The 17,222-nt window shown below is 45.0% G+C and overlaps 13 non-coding genes across 13 annotated transcripts; all 13 read left to right on the top strand.

Annotated features, from left to right (window-relative positions):
- Positions 1-836: 836 nt before the first annotated feature.
- Positions 837-1,027, top strand: LOC141248165 (U2 spliceosomal RNA). The gene has a single exon (XR_012311420.1). It is a non-coding gene; the product is annotated as a U2 spliceosomal RNA (small nuclear RNA).
- Positions 1,028-2,142: 1,115 nt separating this feature from the next.
- Positions 2,143-2,333, top strand: LOC141248164 (U2 spliceosomal RNA). Its single transcript, XR_012311419.1, has one exon. It is a non-coding gene; the product is annotated as a U2 spliceosomal RNA (small nuclear RNA).
- A 1,115-nt stretch (positions 2,334-3,448) lies between these two features.
- LOC141248163 (U2 spliceosomal RNA) lies at positions 3,449-3,639 on the top strand. Its single transcript, XR_012311418.1, has one exon. It is a non-coding gene; the product is annotated as a U2 spliceosomal RNA (small nuclear RNA).
- Positions 3,640-4,754: 1,115 nt separating this feature from the next.
- Positions 4,755-4,945, top strand: LOC141248162 (U2 spliceosomal RNA). The gene has a single exon (XR_012311417.1). It is a non-coding gene; the product is annotated as a U2 spliceosomal RNA (small nuclear RNA).
- A 1,115-nt stretch (positions 4,946-6,060) lies between these two features.
- LOC141248161 (U2 spliceosomal RNA) lies at positions 6,061-6,251 on the top strand. The gene has a single exon (XR_012311416.1). It is a non-coding gene; the product is annotated as a U2 spliceosomal RNA (small nuclear RNA).
- A 1,115-nt stretch (positions 6,252-7,366) lies between these two features.
- Positions 7,367-7,557, top strand: LOC141248160 (U2 spliceosomal RNA). Its single transcript, XR_012311415.1, has one exon. It is a non-coding gene; the product is annotated as a U2 spliceosomal RNA (small nuclear RNA).
- Positions 7,558-8,672: 1,115 nt separating this feature from the next.
- LOC141248159 (U2 spliceosomal RNA) lies at positions 8,673-8,863 on the top strand. Its single transcript, XR_012311414.1, has one exon. It is a non-coding gene; the product is annotated as a U2 spliceosomal RNA (small nuclear RNA).
- Positions 8,864-9,978: 1,115 nt separating this feature from the next.
- Positions 9,979-10,169, top strand: LOC141248156 (U2 spliceosomal RNA). The gene has a single exon (XR_012311411.1). It is a non-coding gene; the product is annotated as a U2 spliceosomal RNA (small nuclear RNA).
- Positions 10,170-11,284: 1,115 nt separating this feature from the next.
- On the top strand, positions 11,285-11,475 carry LOC141248204 (U2 spliceosomal RNA). Its single transcript, XR_012311456.1, has one exon. It is a non-coding gene; the product is annotated as a U2 spliceosomal RNA (small nuclear RNA).
- A 1,115-nt stretch (positions 11,476-12,590) lies between these two features.
- LOC141248192 (U2 spliceosomal RNA) lies at positions 12,591-12,781 on the top strand. Its single transcript, XR_012311445.1, has one exon. It is a non-coding gene; the product is annotated as a U2 spliceosomal RNA (small nuclear RNA).
- Positions 12,782-13,896: 1,115 nt separating this feature from the next.
- Positions 13,897-14,087, top strand: LOC141248180 (U2 spliceosomal RNA). The gene has a single exon (XR_012311434.1). It is a non-coding gene; the product is annotated as a U2 spliceosomal RNA (small nuclear RNA).
- A 1,116-nt stretch (positions 14,088-15,203) lies between these two features.
- On the top strand, positions 15,204-15,394 carry LOC141248169 (U2 spliceosomal RNA). Its single transcript, XR_012311423.1, has one exon. It is a non-coding gene; the product is annotated as a U2 spliceosomal RNA (small nuclear RNA).
- Positions 15,395-16,509: 1,115 nt separating this feature from the next.
- Positions 16,510-16,700, top strand: LOC141248150 (U2 spliceosomal RNA). The gene has a single exon (XR_012311405.1). It is a non-coding gene; the product is annotated as a U2 spliceosomal RNA (small nuclear RNA).
- Positions 16,701-17,222: the final 522 nt, after the last annotated feature.

Raw genomic sequence — 17,222 nt, 5'->3', positions numbered from 1 at the left:
GCTTTCACCTAAATAACTACAGGTGGTGAGATAAGCTGCACAATATAATTGACCTTTCAGTATATTGTTGCACACACACCATCTATTTAGCAAATGCCCTTGTTATCAACAGCAGCCTTTTAAACTCACCCGAGCTAACAGGTATGTGCGCTGGTTACACTGCTGCGCTTAAAATTTCTTTTTTGGTTTGCTACAATGCCTTTTCTGAAACGTTGTCTCCTTCTGCTGGAACACTGACTTCTTTCATTTAATGCCTGCAGACTATAAAAGAGAACCCAACCCAAAAAGTTTGGTTGATTAGTCTGTGGCATTCTGTTAAACTGTTGCTTATGGCGGTCTCTGTGAGCTTCTCAGCGACATTCAGCCAGCCAGGTATCCTGCCTGCAGTAGATGGAATGTGGCAATGGAACGCTGGCTGCGCGTGTCATAATAGGCTCTGAGCCTTTATATACCTGTGCACAGCAGCAGCCACCTTCAGTCTGCTGCTGGACAGCCAGCAGCAGCAGCAGCAGGAGAGGTATGTAATCAGGAGCCCTCCTGCTAAGGGTAGACAGCTGCTCGTTCCACCCCACCCCCCGCCTTAATTGGTTCTCCTCCCTTCCAACGGTGTTGAGGCGGGTGGGAACAGCAGGGGGTGAAGGTGCTGTGTTTAAAGAGGTGGAGTTATGCAGATCTAAAACGCGTGGATTGCAGCAGCAGCAAGCCGAAAAGTGCAGGCATGTAAGGGATCTAGAGGTTGACAACATGTCTTCTTAACGGGAGTCCAGGAGCTCATCTCCACAAATGGACTTTTTAGGATCCTTGGGTGGCTCCGTAGTTTGAAACCAATTCTGGTTATCGCTTCTCGGCCTTTTGGCTAAGATCAAGTGTAGTATCTGTTCTTATCAGTTTAATATCTGATACGTCCCCTATCTGGGGACCATATATTAAATGGATTTTTAGAACAGGGAGATGGAAAAAGAGCTTGCTCTGTCCACTCCACGCATTGACCTGGTATTGCAGTATCTCCAGGACCGGTGCACCCCTTCTTTAATGCAGTTTCTAAAATCAGAAAGAATTGAATTCAATGTTTTTTGTTCATTTTGCTTGTTTGTCGGATTTTGGGATGGACTCTTTGGCTCTGCTTTTCTTCTCCTCATTGGATTTTTCATGTTCAAAGTTGCAGAAGCCAGATTACAAGCTCATTTTGGTTCAACTTCAGCAACTGTGCATTGCATTGCCATGTAATGTGATGCAATGCTATCTTTCTAGCTCTCCCTTTCTACTTCCTTTTGGATAAACAGACATATTAGGCAAGCATTTTGGAGCTTTCACCTAAATAACTACAGGTGGTGAGATAAGCTGCACAATATAATTGACCTTTCAGTATATTGTTGCACACACACCATCTATTTAGCAAATGCCCTTGTTATCAACAGCAGCCTTTTAAACTCACCCGAGCTAACAGGTATGTGCGCTGGTTACACTGCTGCGCTTAAAATTTCTTTTTTGGTTTGCTACAATGCCTTTTCTGAAACGTTGTCTCCTTCTGCTGGAACACTGACTTCTTTCATTTAATGCCTGCAGACTATAAAAGAGAACCCAACCCAAAAAGTTTGGTTGATTAGTCTGTGGCATTCTGTTAAACTGTTGCTTATGGCGGTCTCTGTGAGCTTCTCAGCGACATTCAGCCAGCCAGGTATCCTGCCTGCAGTAGATGGAATGTGGCAATGGAACGCTGGCTGCGCGTGTCATAATAGGCTCTGAGCCTTTATATACCTGTGCACAGCAGCAGCCACCTTCAGTCTGCTGCTGGACAGCCAGCAGCAGCAGCAGCAGGAGAGGTATGTAATCAGGAGCCCTCCTGCTAAGGGTAGACAGCTGCTCGTTCCACCCCACCCCCCGCCTTAATTGGTTCTCCTCCCTTCCAACGGTGTTGAGGCGGGTGGGAACAGCAGGGGGTGAAGGTGCTGTGTTTAAAGAGGTGGAGTTATGCAGATCTAAAACGCGTGGATTGCAGCAGCAGCAAGCCGAAAAGTGCAGGCATGTAAGGGATCTAGAGGTTGACAACATGTCTTCTTAACGGGAGTCCAGGAGCTCATCTCCACAAATGGACTTTTTAGGATCCTTGGGTGGCTCCGTAGTTTGAAACCAATTCTGGTTATCGCTTCTCGGCCTTTTGGCTAAGATCAAGTGTAGTATCTGTTCTTATCAGTTTAATATCTGATACGTCCCCTATCTGGGGACCATATATTAAATGGATTTTTAGAACAGGGAGATGGAAAAAGAGCTTGCTCTGTCCACTCCACGCATTGACCTGGTATTGCAGTATCTCCAGGACCGGTGCACCCCTTCTTTAATGCAGTTTCTAAAATCAGAAAGAATTGAATTCAATGTTTTTTGTTCATTTTGCTTGTTTGTCGGATTTTGGGATGGACTCTTTGGCTCTGCTTTTCTTCTCCTCATTGGATTTTTCATGTTCAAAGTTGCAGAAGCCAGATTACAAGCTCATTTTGGTTCAACTTCAGCAACTGTGCATTGCATTGCCATGTAATGTGATGCAATGCTATCTTTCTAGCTCTCCCTTTCTACTTCCTTTTGGATAAACAGACATATTAGGCAAGCATTTTGGAGCTTTCACCTAAATAACTACAGGTGGTGAGATAAGCTGCACAATATAATTGACCTTTCAGTATATTGTTGCACACACACCATCTATTTAGCAAATGCCCTTGTTATCAACAGCAGCCTTTTAAACTCACCCGAGCTAACAGGTATGTGCGCTGGTTACACTGCTGCGCTTAAAATTTCTTTTTTGGTTTGCTACAATGCCTTTTCTGAAACGTTGTCTCCTTCTGCTGGAACACTGACTTCTTTCATTTAATGCCTGCAGACTATAAAAGAGAACCCAACCCAAAAAGTTTGGTTGATTAGTCTGTGGCATTCTGTTAAACTGTTGCTTATGGCGGTCTCTGTGAGCTTCTCAGCGACATTCAGCCAGCCAGGTATCCTGCCTGCAGTAGATGGAATGTGGCAATGGAACGCTGGCTGCGCGTGTCATAATAGGCTCTGAGCCTTTATATACCTGTGCACAGCAGCAGCCACCTTCAGTCTGCTGCTGGACAGCCAGCAGCAGCAGCAGCAGGAGAGGTATGTAATCAGGAGCCCTCCTGCTAAGGGTAGACAGCTGCTCGTTCCACCCCACCCCCCGCCTTAATTGGTTCTCCTCCCTTCCAACGGTGTTGAGGCGGGTGGGAACAGCAGGGGGTGAAGGTGCTGTGTTTAAAGAGGTGGAGTTATGCAGATCTAAAACGCGTGGATTGCAGCAGCAGCAAGCCGAAAAGTGCAGGCATGTAAGGGATCTAGAGGTTGACAACATGTCTTCTTAACGGGAGTCCAGGAGCTCATCTCCACAAATGGACTTTTTAGGATCCTTGGGTGGCTCCGTAGTTTGAAACCAATTCTGGTTATCGCTTCTCGGCCTTTTGGCTAAGATCAAGTGTAGTATCTGTTCTTATCAGTTTAATATCTGATACGTCCCCTATCTGGGGACCATATATTAAATGGATTTTTAGAACAGGGAGATGGAAAAAGAGCTTGCTCTGTCCACTCCACGCATTGACCTGGTATTGCAGTATCTCCAGGACCGGTGCACCCCTTCTTTAATGCAGTTTCTAAAATCAGAAAGAATTGAATTCAATGTTTTTTGTTCATTTTGCTTGTTTGTCGGATTTTGGGATGGACTCTTTGGCTCTGCTTTTCTTCTCCTCATTGGATTTTTCATGTTCAAAGTTGCAGAAGCCAGATTACAAGCTCATTTTGGTTCAACTTCAGCAACTGTGCATTGCATTGCCATGTAATGTGATGCAATGCTATCTTTCTAGCTCTCCCTTTCTACTTCCTTTTGGATAAACAGACATATTAGGCAAGCATTTTGGAGCTTTCACCTAAATAACTACAGGTGGTGAGATAAGCTGCACAATATAATTGACCTTTCAGTATATTGTTGCACACACACCATCTATTTAGCAAATGCCCTTGTTATCAACAGCAGCCTTTTAAACTCACCCGAGCTAACAGGTATGTGCGCTGGTTACACTGCTGCGCTTAAAATTTCTTTTTTGGTTTGCTACAATGCCTTTTCTGAAACGTTGTCTCCTTCTGCTGGAACACTGACTTCTTTCATTTAATGCCTGCAGACTATAAAAGAGAACCCAACCCAAAAAGTTTGGTTGATTAGTCTGTGGCATTCTGTTAAACTGTTGCTTATGGCGGTCTCTGTGAGCTTCTCAGCGACATTCAGCCAGCCAGGTATCCTGCCTGCAGTAGATGGAATGTGGCAATGGAACGCTGGCTGCGCGTGTCATAATAGGCTCTGAGCCTTTATATACCTGTGCACAGCAGCAGCCACCTTCAGTCTGCTGCTGGACAGCCAGCAGCAGCAGCAGCAGGAGAGGTATGTAATCAGGAGCCCTCCTGCTAAGGGTAGACAGCTGCTCGTTCCACCCCACCCCCCGCCTTAATTGGTTCTCCTCCCTTCCAACGGTGTTGAGGCGGGTGGGAACAGCAGGGGGTGAAGGTGCTGTGTTTAAAGAGGTGGAGTTATGCAGATCTAAAACGCGTGGATTGCAGCAGCAGCAAGCCGAAAAGTGCAGGCATGTAAGGGATCTAGAGGTTGACAACATGTCTTCTTAACGGGAGTCCAGGAGCTCATCTCCACAAATGGACTTTTTAGGATCCTTGGGTGGCTCCGTAGTTTGAAACCAATTCTGGTTATCGCTTCTCGGCCTTTTGGCTAAGATCAAGTGTAGTATCTGTTCTTATCAGTTTAATATCTGATACGTCCCCTATCTGGGGACCATATATTAAATGGATTTTTAGAACAGGGAGATGGAAAAAGAGCTTGCTCTGTCCACTCCACGCATTGACCTGGTATTGCAGTATCTCCAGGACCGGTGCACCCCTTCTTTAATGCAGTTTCTAAAATCAGAAAGAATTGAATTCAATGTTTTTTGTTCATTTTGCTTGTTTGTCGGATTTTGGGATGGACTCTTTGGCTCTGCTTTTCTTCTCCTCATTGGATTTTTCATGTTCAAAGTTGCAGAAGCCAGATTACAAGCTCATTTTGGTTCAACTTCAGCAACTGTGCATTGCATTGCCATGTAATGTGATGCAATGCTATCTTTCTAGCTCTCCCTTTCTACTTCCTTTTGGATAAACAGACATATTAGGCAAGCATTTTGGAGCTTTCACCTAAATAACTACAGGTGGTGAGATAAGCTGCACAATATAATTGACCTTTCAGTATATTGTTGCACACACACCATCTATTTAGCAAATGCCCTTGTTATCAACAGCAGCCTTTTAAACTCACCCGAGCTAACAGGTATGTGCGCTGGTTACACTGCTGCGCTTAAAATTTCTTTTTTGGTTTGCTACAATGCCTTTTCTGAAACGTTGTCTCCTTCTGCTGGAACACTGACTTCTTTCATTTAATGCCTGCAGACTATAAAAGAGAACCCAACCCAAAAAGTTTGGTTGATTAGTCTGTGGCATTCTGTTAAACTGTTGCTTATGGCGGTCTCTGTGAGCTTCTCAGCGACATTCAGCCAGCCAGGTATCCTGCCTGCAGTAGATGGAATGTGGCAATGGAACGCTGGCTGCGCGTGTCATAATAGGCTCTGAGCCTTTATATACCTGTGCACAGCAGCAGCCACCTTCAGTCTGCTGCTGGACAGCCAGCAGCAGCAGCAGCAGGAGAGGTATGTAATCAGGAGCCCTCCTGCTAAGGGTAGACAGCTGCTCGTTCCACCCCACCCCCCGCCTTAATTGGTTCTCCTCCCTTCCAACGGTGTTGAGGCGGGTGGGAACAGCAGGGGGTGAAGGTGCTGTGTTTAAAGAGGTGGAGTTATGCAGATCTAAAACGCGTGGATTGCAGCAGCAGCAAGCCGAAAAGTGCAGGCATGTAAGGGATCTAGAGGTTGACAACATGTCTTCTTAACGGGAGTCCAGGAGCTCATCTCCACAAATGGACTTTTTAGGATCCTTGGGTGGCTCCGTAGTTTGAAACCAATTCTGGTTATCGCTTCTCGGCCTTTTGGCTAAGATCAAGTGTAGTATCTGTTCTTATCAGTTTAATATCTGATACGTCCCCTATCTGGGGACCATATATTAAATGGATTTTTAGAACAGGGAGATGGAAAAAGAGCTTGCTCTGTCCACTCCACGCATTGACCTGGTATTGCAGTATCTCCAGGACCGGTGCACCCCTTCTTTAATGCAGTTTCTAAAATCAGAAAGAATTGAATTCAATGTTTTTTGTTCATTTTGCTTGTTTGTCGGATTTTGGGATGGACTCTTTGGCTCTGCTTTTCTTCTCCTCATTGGATTTTTCATGTTCAAAGTTGCAGAAGCCAGATTACAAGCTCATTTTGGTTCAACTTCAGCAACTGTGCATTGCATTGCCATGTAATGTGATGCAATGCTATCTTTCTAGCTCTCCCTTTCTACTTCCTTTTGGATAAACAGACATATTAGGCAAGCATTTTGGAGCTTTCACCTAAATAACTACAGGTGGTGAGATAAGCTGCACAATATAATTGACCTTTCAGTATATTGTTGCACACACACCATCTATTTAGCAAATGCCCTTGTTATCAACAGCAGCCTTTTAAACTCACCCGAGCTAACAGGTATGTGCGCTGGTTACACTGCTGCGCTTAAAATTTCTTTTTTGGTTTGCTACAATGCCTTTTCTGAAACGTTGTCTCCTTCTGCTGGAACACTGACTTCTTTCATTTAATGCCTGCAGACTATAAAAGAGAACCCAACCCAAAAAGTTTGGTTGATTAGTCTGTGGCATTCTGTTAAACTGTTGCTTATGGCGGTCTCTGTGAGCTTCTCAGCGACATTCAGCCAGCCAGGTATCCTGCCTGCAGTAGATGGAATGTGGCAATGGAACGCTGGCTGCGCGTGTCATAATAGGCTCTGAGCCTTTATATACCTGTGCACAGCAGCAGCCACCTTCAGTCTGCTGCTGGACAGCCAGCAGCAGCAGCAGCAGGAGAGGTATGTAATCAGGAGCCCTCCTGCTAAGGGTAGACAGCTGCTCGTTCCACCCCACCCCCCGCCTTAATTGGTTCTCCTCCCTTCCAACGGTGTTGAGGCGGGTGGGAACAGCAGGGGGTGAAGGTGCTGTGTTTAAAGAGGTGGAGTTATGCAGATCTAAAACGCGTGGATTGCAGCAGCAGCAAGCCGAAAAGTGCAGGCATGTAAGGGATCTAGAGGTTGACAACATGTCTTCTTAACGGGAGTCCAGGAGCTCATCTCCACAAATGGACTTTTTAGGATCCTTGGGTGGCTCCGTAGTTTGAAACCAATTCTGGTTATCGCTTCTCGGCCTTTTGGCTAAGATCAAGTGTAGTATCTGTTCTTATCAGTTTAATATCTGATACGTCCCCTATCTGGGGACCATATATTAAATGGATTTTTAGAACAGGGAGATGGAAAAAGAGCTTGCTCTGTCCACTCCACGCATTGACCTGGTATTGCAGTATCTCCAGGACCGGTGCACCCCTTCTTTAATGCAGTTTCTAAAATCAGAAAGAATTGAATTCAATGTTTTTTGTTCATTTTGCTTGTTTGTCGGATTTTGGGATGGACTCTTTGGCTCTGCTTTTCTTCTCCTCATTGGATTTTTCATGTTCAAAGTTGCAGAAGCCAGATTACAAGCTCATTTTGGTTCAACTTCAGCAACTGTGCATTGCATTGCCATGTAATGTGATGCAATGCTATCTTTCTAGCTCTCCCTTTCTACTTCCTTTTGGATAAACAGACATATTAGGCAAGCATTTTGGAGCTTTCACCTAAATAACTACAGGTGGTGAGATAAGCTGCACAATATAATTGACCTTTCAGTATATTGTTGCACACACACCATCTATTTAGCAAATGCCCTTGTTATCAACAGCAGCCTTTTAAACTCACCCGAGCTAACAGGTATGTGCGCTGGTTACACTGCTGCGCTTAAAATTTCTTTTTTGGTTTGCTACAATGCCTTTTCTGAAACGTTGTCTCCTTCTGCTGGAACACTGACTTCTTTCATTTAATGCCTGCAGACTATAAAAGAGAACCCAACCCAAAAAGTTTGGTTGATTAGTCTGTGGCATTCTGTTAAACTGTTGCTTATGGCGGTCTCTGTGAGCTTCTCAGCGACATTCAGCCAGCCAGGTATCCTGCCTGCAGTAGATGGAATGTGGCAATGGAACGCTGGCTGCGCGTGTCATAATAGGCTCTGAGCCTTTATATACCTGTGCACAGCAGCAGCCACCTTCAGTCTGCTGCTGGACAGCCAGCAGCAGCAGCAGCAGGAGAGGTATGTAATCAGGAGCCCTCCTGCTAAGGGTAGACAGCTGCTCGTTCCACCCCACCCCCCGCCTTAATTGGTTCTCCTCCCTTCCAACGGTGTTGAGGCGGGTGGGAACAGCAGGGGGTGAAGGTGCTGTGTTTAAAGAGGTGGAGTTATGCAGATCTAAAACGCGTGGATTGCAGCAGCAGCAAGCCGAAAAGTGCAGGCATGTAAGGGATCTAGAGGTTGACAACATGTCTTCTTAACGGGAGTCCAGGAGCTCATCTCCACAAATGGACTTTTTAGGATCCTTGGGTGGCTCCGTAGTTTGAAACCAATTCTGGTTATCGCTTCTCGGCCTTTTGGCTAAGATCAAGTGTAGTATCTGTTCTTATCAGTTTAATATCTGATACGTCCCCTATCTGGGGACCATATATTAAATGGATTTTTAGAACAGGGAGATGGAAAAAGAGCTTGCTCTGTCCACTCCACGCATTGACCTGGTATTGCAGTATCTCCAGGACCGGTGCACCCCTTCTTTAATGCAGTTTCTAAAATCAGAAAGAATTGAATTCAATGTTTTTTGTTCATTTTGCTTGTTTGTCGGATTTTGGGATGGACTCTTTGGCTCTGCTTTTCTTCTCCTCATTGGATTTTTCATGTTCAAAGTTGCAGAAGCCAGATTACAAGCTCATTTTGGTTCAACTTCAGCAACTGTGCATTGCATTGCCATGTAATGTGATGCAATGCTATCTTTCTAGCTCTCCCTTTCTACTTCCTTTTGGATAAACAGACATATTAGGCAAGCATTTTGGAGCTTTCACCTAAATAACTACAGGTGGTGAGATAAGCTGCACAATATAATTGACCTTTCAGTATATTGTTGCACACACACCATCTATTTAGCAAATGCCCTTGTTATCAACAGCAGCCTTTTAAACTCACCCGAGCTAACAGGTATGTGCGCTGGTTACACTGCTGCGCTTAAAATTTCTTTTTTGGTTTGCTACAATGCCTTTTCTGAAACGTTGTCTCCTTCTGCTGGAACACTGACTTCTTTCATTTAATGCCTGCAGACTATAAAAGAGAACCCAACCCAAAAAGTTTGGTTGATTAGTCTGTGGCATTCTGTTAAACTGTTGCTTATGGCGGTCTCTGTGAGCTTCTCAGCGACATTCAGCCAGCCAGGTATCCTGCCTGCAGTAGATGGAATGTGGCAATGGAACGCTGGCTGCGCGTGTCATAATAGGCTCTGAGCCTTTATATACCTGTGCACAGCAGCAGCCACCTTCAGTCTGCTGCTGGACAGCCAGCAGCAGCAGCAGCAGGAGAGGTATGTAATCAGGAGCCCTCCTGCTAAGGGTAGACAGCTGCTCGTTCCACCCCACCCCCCGCCTTAATTGGTTCTCCTCCCTTCCAACGGTGTTGAGGCGGGTGGGAACAGCAGGGGGTGAAGGTGCTGTGTTTAAAGAGGTGGAGTTATGCAGATCTAAAACGCGTGGATTGCAGCAGCAGCAAGCCGAAAAGTGCAGGCATGTAAGGGATCTAGAGGTTGACAACATGTCTTCTTAACGGGAGTCCAGGAGCTCATCTCCACAAATGGACTTTTTAGGATCCTTGGGTGGCTCCGTAGTTTGAAACCAATTCTGGTTATCGCTTCTCGGCCTTTTGGCTAAGATCAAGTGTAGTATCTGTTCTTATCAGTTTAATATCTGATACGTCCCCTATCTGGGGACCATATATTAAATGGATTTTTAGAACAGGGAGATGGAAAAAGAGCTTGCTCTGTCCACTCCACGCATTGACCTGGTATTGCAGTATCTCCAGGACCGGTGCACCCCTTCTTTAATGCAGTTTCTAAAATCAGAAAGAATTGAATTCAATGTTTTTTGTTCATTTTGCTTGTTTGTCGGATTTTGGGATGGACTCTTTGGCTCTGCTTTTCTTCTCCTCATTGGATTTTTCATGTTCAAAGTTGCAGAAGCCAGATTACAAGCTCATTTTGGTTCAACTTCAGCAACTGTGCATTGCATTGCCATGTAATGTGATGCAATGCTATCTTTCTAGCTCTCCCTTTCTACTTCCTTTTGGATAAACAGACATATTAGGCAAGCATTTTGGAGCTTTCACCTAAATAACTACAGGTGGTGAGATAAGCTGCACAATATAATTGACCTTTCAGTATATTGTTGCACACACACCATCTATTTAGCAAATGCCCTTGTTATCAACAGCAGCCTTTTAAACTCACCCGAGCTAACAGGTATGTGCGCTGGTTACACTGCTGCGCTTAAAATTTCTTTTTTGGTTTGCTACAATGCCTTTTCTGAAACGTTGTCTCCTTCTGCTGGAACACTGACTTCTTTCATTTAATGCCTGCAGACTATAAAAGAGAACCCAACCCAAAAAGTTTGGTTGATTAGTCTGTGGCATTCTGTTAAACTGTTGCTTATGGCGGTCTCTGTGAGCTTCTCAGCGACATTCAGCCAGCCAGGTATCCTGCCTGCAGTAGATGGAATGTGGCAATGGAACGCTGGCTGCGCGTGTCATAATAGGCTCTGAGCCTTTATATACCTGTGCACAGCAGCAGCCACCTTCAGTCTGCTGCTGGACAGCCAGCAGCAGCAGCAGCAGGAGAGGTATGTAATCAGGAGCCCTCCTGCTAAGGGTAGACAGCTGCTCGTTCCACCCCACCCCCCGCCTTAATTGGTTCTCCTCCCTTCCAACGGTGTTGAGGCGGGTGGGAACAGCAGGGGGTGAAGGTGCTGTGTTTAAAGAGGTGGAGTTATGCAGATCTAAAACGCGTGGATTGCAGCAGCAGCAAGCCGAAAAGTGCAGGCATGTAAGGGATCTAGAGGTTGACAACATGTCTTCTTAACGGGAGTCCAGGAGCTCATCTCCACAAATGGACTTTTTAGGATCCTTGGGTGGCTCCGTAGTTTGAAACCAATTCTGGTTATCGCTTCTCGGCCTTTTGGCTAAGATCAAGTGTAGTATCTGTTCTTATCAGTTTAATATCTGATACGTCCCCTATCTGGGGACCATATATTAAATGGATTTTTAGAACAGGGAGATGGAAAAAGAGCTTGCTCTGTCCACTCCACGCATTGACCTGGTATTGCAGTATCTCCAGGACCGGTGCACCCCTTCTTTAATGCAGTTTCTAAAATCAGAAAGAATTGAATTCAATGTTTTTTGTTCATTTTGCTTGTTTGTCGGATTTTGGGATGGACTCTTTGGCTCTGCTTTTCTTCTCCTCATTGGATTTTTCATGTTCAAAGTTGCAGAAGCCAGATTACAAGCTCATTTTGGTTCAACTTCAGCAACTGTGCATTGCATTGCCATGTAATGTGATGCAATGCTATCTTTCTAGCTCTCCCTTTCTACTTCCTTTTGGATAAACAGACATATTAGGCAAGCATTTTGGAGCTTTCACCTAAATAACTACAGGTGGTGAGATAAGCTGCACAATATAATTGACCTTTCAGTATATTGTTGCACACACACCATCTATTTAGCAAATGCCCTTGTTATCAACAGCAGCCTTTTAAACTCACCCGAGCTAACAGGTATGTGCGCTGGTTACACTGCTGCGCTTAAAATTTCTTTTTTGGTTTGCTACAATGCCTTTTCTGAAACGTTGTCTCCTTCTGCTGGAACACTGACTTCTTTCATTTAATGCCTGCAGACTATAAAAGAGAACCCAACCCAAAAAGTTTGGTTGATTAGTCTGTGGCATTCTGTTAAACTGTTGCTTATGGCGGTCTCTGTGAGCTTCTCAGCGACATTCAGCCAGCCAGGTATCCTGCCTGCAGTAGATGGAATGTGGCAATGGAACGCTGGCTGCGCGTGTCATAATAGGCTCTGAGCCTTTATATACCTGTGCACAGCAGCAGCCACCTTCAGTCTGCTGCTGGACAGCCAGCAGCAGCAGCAGCAGGAGAGGTATGTAATCAGGAGCCCTCCTGCTAAGGGTAGACAGCTGCTCGTTCCACCCCACCCCCCGCCTTAATTGGTTCTCCTCCCTTCCAACGGTGTTGAGGCGGGTGGGAACAGCAGGGGGTGAAGGTGCTGTGTTTAAAGAGGTGGAGTTATGCAGATCTAAAACGCGTGGATTGCAGCAGCAGCAAGCCGAAAAGTGCAGGCATGTAAGGGATCTAGAGGTTGACAACATGTCTTCTTAACGGGAGTCCAGGAGCTCATCTCCACAAATGGACTTTTTAGGATCCTTGGGTGGCTCCGTAGTTTGAAACCAATTCTGGTTATCGCTTCTCGGCCTTTTGGCTAAGATCAAGTGTAGTATCTGTTCTTATCAGTTTAATATCTGATACGTCCCCTATCTGGGGACCATATATTAAATGGATTTTTAGAACAGGGAGATGGAAAAAGAGCTTGCTCTGTCCACTCCACGCATTGACCTGGTATTGCAGTATCTCCAGGACCGGTGCACCCCTTCTTTAATGCAGTTTCTAAAATCAGAAAGAATTGAATTCAATGTTTTTTGTTCATTTTGCTTGTTTGTCGGATTTTGGGATGGACTCTTTGGCTCTGCTTTTCTTCTCCTCATTGGATTTTTCATGTTCAAAGTTGCAGAAGCCAGATTACAAGCTCATTTTGGTTCAACTTCAGCAACTGTGCATTGCATTGCCATGTAATGTGATGCAATGCTATCTTTCTAGCTCTCCCTTTCTACTTCCTTTTGGATAAACAGACATATTAGGCAAGCATTTTGGAGCTTTCACCTAAATAACTACAGGTGGTGAGATAAGCTGCACAATATAATTGACCTTTCAGTATATTGTTGCACACACACCATCTATTTAGCAAATGCCCTTGTTATCAACAGCAGCCTTTTAAACTCACCCGAGCTAACAGGTATGTGCGCTGGTTACACTGCTGCGCTTAAAATTTCTTTTTTGGTTTGCTACAATGCCTTTTCTGAAACGTTGTCTCCTTCTGCTGGAACACTGACTTCTTTCATTTAATGCCTGCAGACTATAAAAGAGAACCCAACCCAAAAAGTTTGGTTGATTAGTCTGTGGCATTCTGTTAAACTGTTGCTTATGGCGGTCTCTGTGAGCTTCTCAGCGACATTCAGCCAGCCAGGTATCCTGCCTGCAGTAGATGGAATGTGGCAATGGAACGCTGGCTGCGCGTGTCATAATAGGCTCTGAGCCTTTATATACCTGTGCACAGCAGCAGCCACCTTCAGTCTGCTGCTGGACAGCCAGCAGCAGCAGCAGCAGGAGAGGTATGTAATCAGGAGCCCTCCTGCTAAGGGTAGACAGCTGCTCGTTCCACCCCACCCCCCGCCTTAATTGGTTCTCCTCCCTTCCAACGGTGTTGAGGCGGGTGGGAACAGCAGGGGGTGAAGGTGCTGTGTTTAAAGAGGTGGAGTTATGCAGATCTAAAACGCGTGGATTGCAGCAGCAGCAAGCCGAAAAGTGCAGGCATGTAAGGGATCTAGAGGTTGACAACATGTCTTCTTAACGGGAGTCCAGGAGCTCATCTCCACAAATGGACTTTTTAGGATCCTTGGGTGGCTCCGTAGTTTGAAACCAATTCTGGTTATCGCTTCTCGGCCTTTTGGCTAAGATCAAGTGTAGTATCTGTTCTTATCAGTTTAATATCTGATACGTCCCCTATCTGGGGACCATATATTAAATGGATTTTTAGAACAGGGAGATGGAAAAAGAGCTTGCTCTGTCCACTCCACGCATTGACCTGGTATTGCAGTATCTCCAGGACCGGTGCACCCCTTCTTTAATGCAGTTTCTAAAATCAGAAAGAATTGAATTCAATGTTTTTTGTTCATTTTGCTTGTTTGTCGGATTTTGGGATGGACTCTTTGGCTCTGCTTTTCTTCTCCTCATTGGATTTTTCATGTTCAAAGTTGCAGAAGCCAGATTACAAGCTCATTTTGGTTCAACTTCAGCAACTGTGCATTGCATTGCCATGTAATGTGATGCAATGCTATCTTTCTAGCTCTCCCTTTCTACTTCCTTTTGGATAAACAGACATATTAGGCAAGCATTTTGGAGCTTTCACCTAAATAACTACAGGTGGTGAGATAAGCTGCACAATATAATTGACCTTTCAGTATATTGTTGCACACACACCATCTATTTAGCAAATGCCCTTGTTATCAACAGCAGCCTTTTTAAACTCACCCGAGCTAACAGGTATGTGCGCTGGTTACACTGCTGCGCTTAAAATTTCTTTTTTGGTTTGCTACAATGCCTTTTCTGAAACGTTGTCTCCTTCTGCTGGAACACTGACTTCTTTCATTTAATGCCTGCAGACTATAAAAGAGAACCCAACCCAAAAAGTTTGGTTGATTAGTCTGTGGCATTCTGTTAAACTGTTGCTTATGGCGGTCTCTGTGAGCTTCTCAGCGACATTCAGCCAGCCAGGTATCCTGCCTGCAGTAGATGGAATGTGGCAATGGAACGCTGGCTGCGCGTGTCATAATAGGCTCTGAGCCTTTATATACCTGTGCACAGCAGCAGCCACCTTCAGTCTGCTGCTGGACAGCCAGCAGCAGCAGCAGCAGGAGAGGTATGTAATCAGGAGCCCTCCTGCTAAGGGTAGACAGCTGCTCGTTCCACCCCACCCCCCGCCTTAATTGGTTCTCCTCCCTTCCAACGGTGTTGAGGCGGGTGGGAACAGCAGGGGGTGAAGGTGCTGTGTTTAAAGAGGTGGAGTTATGCAGATCTAAAACGCGTGGATTGCAGCAGCAGCAAGCCGAAAAGTGCAGGCATGTAAGGGATCTAGAGGTTGACAACATGTCTTCTTAACGGGAGTCCAGGAGCTCATCTCCACAAATGGACTTTTTAGGATCCTTGGGTGGCTCCGTAGTTTGAAACCAATTCTGGTTATCGCTTCTCGGCCTTTTGGCTAAGATCAAGTGTAGTATCTGTTCTTATCAGTTTAATATCTGATACGTCCCCTATCTGGGGACCATATATTAAATGGATTTTTAGAACAGGGAGATGGAAAAAGAGCTTGCTCTGTCCACTCCACGCATTGACCTGGTATTGCAGTATCTCCAGGACCGGTGCACCCCTTCTTTAATGCAGTTTCTAAAATCAGAAAGAATTGAATTCAATGTTTTTTGTTCATTTTGCTTGTTTGTCGGATTTTGGGATGGACTCTTTGGCTCTGCTTTTCTTCTCCTCATTGGATTTTTCATGTTCAAAGTTGCAGAAGCCAGATTACAAGCTCATTTTGGTTCAACTTCAGCAACTGTGCATTGCATTGCCATGTAATGTGATGCAATGCTATCTTTCTAGCTCTCCCTTTCTACTTCCTTTTGGATAAACAGACATATTAGGCAAGCATTTTGGAGCTTTCACCTAAATAACTACAGGTGGTGAGATAAGCTGCACAATATAATTGACCTTTCAGTATATTGTTGCACACACACCATCTATTTAGCAAATGCCCTTGTTATCAACAGCAGCCTTTTAAACTCACCCGAGCTAACAGGTATGTGCGCTGGTTACACTGCTGCGCTTAAAATTTCTTTTTTGGTTTGCTACAATGCCTTTTCTGAAACGTTGTCTCCTTCTGCTGGAACACTGACTTCTTTCATTTAATGCCTGCAGACTATAAAAGAGAACCCAACCCAAAAAGTTTGGTTGATTAGTCTGTGGCATTCTGTTAAACTGTTGCTTATGGCGGTCTCTGTGAGCTTCTCAGCGACATTCAGCCAGCCAGGTATCCTGCCTGCAGTAGATGGAATGTGGCAATGGAACGCTGGCTGCGCGTGTCATAATAGGCTCTGAGCCTTTATATACCTGTGCACAGCAGCAGCCACCTTCAGTCTGCTGCTGGACAGCCAGCAGCAGCAGCAGCAGGAGAGGTATGTAATCAGGAGCCCTCCTGCTAAGGGTAGACAGCTGCTCGTTCCACCCCACCCCCCGCCTTAATTGGTTCTCCTCCCTTCCAACGGTGTTGAGGCGGGTGGGAACAGCAGGGGGTGAAGGTGCTGTGTTTAAAGAGGTGGAGTTATGCAGATCTAAAACGCGTGGATTGCAGCAGCAGCAAGCCGAAAAGTGCAGGCATGTAAGGGATCTAGAGGTTGACAACATGTCTTCTTAACGGGAGTCCAGGAGCTCATCTCCACAAATGGACTTTTTAGGATCCTTGGGTGGCTCCGTAGTTTGAAACCAATTCTGGTTATCGCTTCTCGGCCTTTTGGCTAAGATCAAGTGTAGTATCTGTTCTTATCAGTTTAATATCTGATACGTCCCCTATCTGGGGACCATATATTAAATGGATTTTTAGAACAGGGAGATGGAAAAAGAGCTTGCTCTGTCCACTCCACGCATTGACCTGGTATTGCAGTATCTCCAGGACCGGTGCACCCCTTCTTTAATGCAGTTTCTAAAATCAGAAAGAATTGAATTCAATGTTTTTTGTTCATTTTGCTTGTTTGTCGGATTTTGGGATGGACTCTTTGGCTCTGCTTTTCTTCTCCTCATTGGATTTTTCATGTTCAAAGTTGCAGAAGCCAGATTACAAGCTCATTTTGGTTCAACTTCAGCAACTGTGCATTGCATTGCCATGTAATGTGATGCAATGCTATCTTTCTAGCTCTCCCTTTCTACTTCCTTTTGGATAAACAGACATATTAGGCAAGCATTTTGGAGCTTTCACCTAAATAACTACAGGTGGTGAGATAAGCTGCACAATATAATTGACCTTTCAGTATATTGTTGCACACACACCATCTATTTAGCAAATGCCCTTGTTATCAACAGCAGCCTTTTAAACTCACCCGAGCTAACAGGTATGTGCGCTGGTTACACTGCTGCGCTTAAAATTTCTTTTTTGGTTTGCTACAATGCTTTTCTGAAACGTTGTCTCCTTCTGCTGGAACACTGACTTCTTT

Source organism: Phyllobates terribilis, unplaced genomic scaffold (genome assembly GCF_046119375.1).
Source record: "Phyllobates terribilis strain yellow unplaced genomic scaffold, ASM4611937v1 Scaffold_3591__1_contigs__length_74597, whole genome shotgun sequence".
Taxonomy (NCBI): domain Eukaryota; kingdom Metazoa; phylum Chordata; class Amphibia; order Anura; family Dendrobatidae; genus Phyllobates; species Phyllobates terribilis.
This window is presented reverse-complemented; position numbering and strand designations above follow the sequence as displayed.